Genomic DNA, 6483 nt, shown 5'->3' on the forward strand with positions numbered 1-6483 from the left:
ATAATGCAAAGTAAGGGAGGCCATTACCACAATCTATCTTTAGTTAAAGAGTTCTAACGTTCATATATTGATAATAACTTATCTCATGTTAAGGACCGTAGGGCCGATAATGTCTGTTCTCGGTTGTTAGGTGTTTCTTACCATGCCATAACATTGCAACAGTGAAGTGTGCTGCCGATTTAGATATACTGTACGTATAGACTGTACGTATAAGCAATATCAATTGTAAAGAGGTCGCTATACAGATAATCATTCTTAATGATAATGTTAGAGTAATCACAAGTAGTGGCGAGTTGTTACTTTAAAGTAAAAACTTGAGAGTATTTTTCGGGGTCTGTCAAATAGAGTATAATCTATTTCCTTCTAAACTGGTTACGAATGTAAGGATAAACGCTATATACCAGAGATGAACTGAATTGCATAGGTAGTAATTGTACGTAGACTGATGCATATACGAATTTCGTGGCGTTAAGGTTAACAACAAACACTAGAAAGAAGTGAGAATAGTGAAGGAATTCAACTGTTCGTTATTTTTCAGACTATAGTTGCTACTCTCAATTATTGTTCAGTTACTATTTTTTTTTATTTCCAGTTGTTCAATGAAGTCAAGAAATGATTTTATTGAAACAGATAAGTGACGATCAAATGCTATGTCGTAATGTGCTCGCATACTTTCTTATTATGTTAATATAGAGGCTGAACATAGTATGTATGTATAGAATCTCTGTAGATATATGCAAAGTACTTTAATATCGTAGCAGATACTCAAACATATCGTAACACCATTCTTGCCTTTAAGATATCCATTTACTACAGACACCAGTACTAATGTTTCCCATGTAAAGTTGAACATTTGATTGACGTGATTTTCATTTCATCATATTTATTTGTAAATAAAAAGCATGACTAGTTTGCAAAGAAAAACAATATTTGTGATTGCATCTTTTTGGTTTCTTTGTGAAGACGACGGCAGCTTCGTAATTCAAGAAATTCAACAAAGGAACTGGTTTGATTTTAAGGAGATTATTTACAGGTGTATGAACTAACCGAAACAATTCATTGTATTTATTGTTAAGCAGTTTTGGACACTCTACCTGGACTGTGGTATGGTCCACGCTAATAGGGTATGGTCCATGCTAATTAGGTTGACCTTACAGTTACCTAGTATATAAAGTTTATATCACGTGGTAGCAATCTCACTTTCTCATCACTGCTGCCATTCAGATAATACTTCTATGCTATGTTGCCCTTTGTTGTAACTTAATAGGTATGCATGCATCTTGTGCATTTACTATAGCCTAGCTTAGTAGCCGTTGGCATACCTATTTGAAAGTAAATTTGATACTAAGGCTTTTATATTGCTCTGTATCAATTTAGGGCCTTGCAGCAGCTTTAAGGGTTTAGCTTACTGGTTTGGCCAAGGAGCTTATAGTCTGGGCAAGTTTACAGTATCAGTTGATATTTTGTGCATTTGGTAATATTTAGAGGCAACTGAGTGCAGTGAAGAAAACTTGAGCACCAGCTGATTCCTCAATTTACTTGTTAAGGGTTACTCATGTGAACCGATCGATTGCAACCTTTATATGAGTAATATTCGAATTGTTGAAATGAATGAAATTAGAGACAAAAAATGTCAAAACTGTCAAATAAATCAATTTTACGTATATGAATTTGACTACTATCGAGATAAATTATTAAAAAAAAAATCGAAAAGAATACTTGTGAATACTATATCAATTAGAAATTCATTTTGGATCACGTGAGTGTCTAAAGACACAGTCCAAACAACATTGGCAATTGTCATATGCGATAATATTTACAAACTTAAGTCAGTATGAAACAAAAAAATCTATTTACAAAGAAACTAAAACACCATTTTGAAAAAGAAACTCAGTTGCATATGAACAAAAATCAAACAAACCGTTATTATCTGTCATCATACTTCTGGCCTAAATATACTTATAAACAATTCATATGTACATCTCTTCAGGTCTTAAAACATTGCATAGACAAGTTAAGGCTCAGGCTAAGCAAGGTTCTGTCTTTCAGCGATTTTTGTATGTTTACTTGCAGGCTTGAGTTGTCCATCTGGTTTTTGCTCCTCTTTTCCAACTTTGCGGATAAAACAAAACATAACTGAGATTAGGATTATTATTAGGACACAAATGCTTATATTGGCTATTGACATCGCCCATATATTCTTCATCAGTGGATTGCCAGAGGAAGATATCACAACTGCTTTCCCCATCAGGTAACTCGTTTGTGCTGTATAGCTTGCAACTGTTGAATAAATAGAATCAGCTGTTCCTCGACTATGAGATGTTGAAGAAGGAATTATAGCACTATCAGACAAAGTTACAGCTGTTTCATCATCCATTTGACAGCCTTCTGGTGGGAGGTCACCAGTGACGTCAATATACGAATCATTGAAATGACATCCTAAACTTTCGAAACGACCGAGCATTTGCTTCTCCGACTGTGATTTGTTCATAAACCAATCTTGAAGATACTGAAAACCACAATCACACAAGAAGGGATTTCCGCCAACGAAGCAACATTGAGACTTTTCAAAGAAAGGAAAAACATAGGCCAATTCACTAAAATTATTATTTGATAGATATACATATTGGAGGTTAGGAATAAGCCCAAGTTCAGTTGGAGATGGAATAGTATGCAGTAGATTATGTGACAGATCAACATCTCTGAGAGATGTAAGACCATCAAATAATCCAGTCGGAATGCTCCTTAGTCTATTATTACTTAGTTCAATACTTTCCAGGTTTGCCAGGCCTTTTAAAATGTTGCTATCTAGTGTAGTCAGTTTGTTGTTTCCGAGGATTAAGTATTCCAGTCCATACATGTTTGCAAAATGTCCAGAAGAAATTGATTCAATATTATTAAATCCTAAATCTAGATATTGAACTTTACTTAGTCCACGAAAGGCAGCTTCTCCAATGAAAAACAAGTTCATTGTTATCTAAATATATTCTTGTCAAATGTTGTTCCGTAGCAAGAAACGTTCGATTTCGTAAGATGGTCATTTTATTATGTGACATAAGCAGGTTCTTTAAATGGTTGTTGTTTACAAACACACCGGGCTCCAGTTGTGATATATCATTTGTAGAGACATCTAACGTTTTCAGATCAGTATATCCAGACATTGTCTCGATATCAATTCCTTCAATATCGTTCTCTTGCAGCTCTAGCATGACAGCATTTTCGCAGCCAGTGGAGATCGGAACATGATGGAGACGTTTGTCATCACAACGAGCTCTTTGGAACCAGTCATCATAAATACACACCTGGTTGCAAATCAAAGCCGCCACATCTTCTTCAGGAGGATTAATGTTTCCAACGGGCACAGATAGGACTCCCGATATTGTTATAAAAATTCCAAAATAAGGCCAAAAAAACCAGAGCGTTCGGAATTTCGACCTGTCAATGAGAAACATAATGGCCATAGATTAGCGAAGTTATACTTTTGCGTTATATTCGCCATATGCATAACTTACTGACTGGTGTAAAAGAAGAAAAAAACCTGTTGACGCGTATACACTATGTAATGGAGAAATAAAAAAGTGATTGAAAGGATTTTATGGCAGCCTACGGGAAATTAATAAATGATATAATATATGTTTTGAGGGGATGAAAGAAACCTGCAACATTTCTAAGTATAGAGGATAAGGCAGACGCCCTTTTTATGGCTACCAACTGACGCTCCTTAGCGTTGCAGAAGGCGGTTCAAGCTCCTCTTCGAATAATGGCAGTGGTTGAGGACTGACATGCCTATTCTTTAGTTTGATTTAATACTCTAAGAACTGTTTTGTTTTGTCAAATTAACTGACATGAGCAAAGGCAAATCTATCATGGTGTCTTTACACTCATGTGAGATTGATGGCTGTGTGCCGAGTGCAGTTAAGATGAATGGCCCCAGCTCACACTCTTGAACAGTAGGTGTATGTTTTGCTCTCAAACGCATGCCTCCCTTTCTAAACTATTTTTAGCGGCGTTATAGAAAAGTATGGATCAGTTTTAAGGGTTCCTTTATGATATATAGTTAATACGAAAGGTAATAGTTTAATTGGTTTCATAAGTATTTAATATAAGTCGTCGTTACATCCAAATATGATGATCTCGAAAGTCCATGAAACCTATAATTTGCTTTAGCACCACTGAAACTTTAAAAACGGGTGGTGCTGTATATAAATTCTCCATTAGATGTCCTGGCCTACTTGATCAAGGTTGTAACTTATGCTCATAACAAGTGAATTGGTGAGTAGCTGTTTGTGTGATCATAGACCTAGTGGAATGTTATGTAATGATAGCTTTCAACATGGGAGGGTAAGGGGCAACAACGGAAAGAAAATAAAGTTTTTTTTGTATTTTCAAATATGCGTGACTGTAATTCGTCAACCCCCTCCAGTTCCGTTAAAGTAATAAAATGGACACATGTTATAGCGATAAACCTATTTGTATTATAGTAATTTGTTCAAACAAACCACTATGACTATCCTTGAGCAGATTTATACTTTTCTTGTTTTTGTAAATGGACTTTGATCTCATTTTGTACCTATATATAAATCTATGTATACTCTCAAAACCACCAAATAAACTTTGTTTGCATGCATCGTTTGAATCAAAATGAACTGCAAATTCGTCTTCTTAAACAAACGCAGTCGTTCGTATTGATGATATTCGTTGAAATTTCTTGGCCTACTGGTGGAAATAATTATAAATGACTGCGAATAATGCCACCGTTCAATTGAGACGGCATACATCCCGTACTTTATATTCGATGTGTTTCTAAATGAAAGACTACAACTGTTATAATCTTAATATCGCTGACCAAAAACGTTTCGTCAAAAGAATGACTTCTGCAGGAACAAAATTAATTTTTATATGCCGTAGACAGTTAAAAACTACTGCTATCAGTCAAAGCATTCCATGTACCACTTCCTATTTTGAGAAATAAGCTTTTTTAAAAAACGAGATTCATCAATTAAAGTGACTGAACTAAGTTAGTTAAACACGCAGATCAATATAGGTCGTTTCCAGTTCAAATTTTCAAAGAACTAAACCAAACATTCTTTTTCAGCGTGACGTGAAAATAGCAGTACTATATCCATGACATATGCAATGGTAATATATTTGGATTCACATGAATGAAAATTCCCTTCCTTTTCTGTTACTAACGCATAATTCCATTGGCATACATTGAATGCTTTACCTTGTGGTTACGACACTAATTAATAAAAACATACTCATACTTTGTTAAAGTGTCACAAGCTATGTTCTCAGTAACTAACCATCAAAACATAACAACCACTTCTATGGTTACATTTATATTGCAAAACATCATGAAAATTAGTACTCAGTTTCTGGCTATAAAAAAAAAACTAGAACTATGCCAGATCCTTAGTTGATAACTTTATCGTGTAAAAATTCACAAGATCTCGCTTTTGTTTTTACTTATTATAAAATTCAGATGGTAAAAAGCGATCCAGTGCTGGAAATACCTAAGCGTTACAAAATAGTGGACTAACTTACCTGAAAAGTTAATTCATGTTACTTGTTTAATGTTATTTCTATGCAAATTGAAAGATTTTCCTCTACCTCAAGTCGTTCACGTATGTCAGTCTTGAACAGTAACTCTTGTATGACTTTTAAATTTCCCACCGTTAACGTAGTAGTAAACAACAGGTGGCGCTCTTACTGAATAACCAATAATGTAAAACAGACATACGTCCCCATTTCTCTATGAAATGTGTACTATAAAATTGCTTCAATAGTACTTGCGTTAGGAATAAAGCATTTAATACCGATGTTAATTGACGTAAACCAGACTGGCTTTATTAAGAACAGATTTATTGGGAGAATATTCGCTGCATGGGGGTGCTTACACTATTCAAATTCAACGATGACATTATATGGTGGATTCGTACTTAGTATATATATATAGATGTTTTCAGCTTGTTTTTCTTATAGCGGCTTCTCCTCTTCATATTCTAAGATTTCTCAAGGCGTCCGACAAGGTTGCCATCTAAGCACTTATTTCCTCCTTTGTGCTGAGAATCTTAATCTTCAAGTTGACAGTAATAATTTAATTAAAGACTTGTCTCTCTTTGGTGGCGAGTATAAGATTCTCCAGTACACTGATGATACCTAGATGACTCTCATGACTGTTTGTGTGAATTAATTGAAGTAAAACATTTACTCAACTAGAAAAGTGTCAGGCTTGAAAATCAATTATGATCAGACCAATATTTGCCCTCTTGGCCCTAGAAAACACCATAAACCTATCTTTCTGGAGGAGTTTACTTTCACTTTACCACCGTTAGGGACAACCTTTTCCAGCTCAACTATAGCCCCAAGCTACCAAGGCTTAAGAGCCTTCTCAATCTATGGTCGCACCGAGACTGTAACCCTTTTAGGGTAAAGTACTAATGTGAAGACGTTTGGGTTGTCTCGATTAATTTTTCTTTT

The 6483-nt window shown here is 35.0% G+C and overlaps 1 long non-coding RNA gene across 1 annotated transcript; it reads right to left on the reverse strand.

The window, feature by feature from the left end:
• Window positions 1–1687: 1687 nt before the first annotated feature.
• LOC139971328 (uncharacterized) lies at window positions 1688–5675 on the reverse strand. Its single transcript, XR_011794358.1, has 2 exons — window positions 5548–5675; window positions 1688–3435 (listed from the first exon to the last, which is right to left on the reverse strand). It is a non-coding gene; the product is annotated as an uncharacterized lncRNA (long non-coding RNA).
• Between the last annotated feature and the right edge of the window lie 808 nt (window positions 5676–6483).

Source organism: Apostichopus japonicus, chromosome 1, assembly GCF_037975245.1.
Source record: "Apostichopus japonicus isolate 1M-3 chromosome 1, ASM3797524v1, whole genome shotgun sequence".
Taxonomy (NCBI): Eukaryota; Metazoa; Echinodermata; class Holothuroidea; order Aspidochirotida; family Stichopodidae; genus Apostichopus; species Apostichopus japonicus.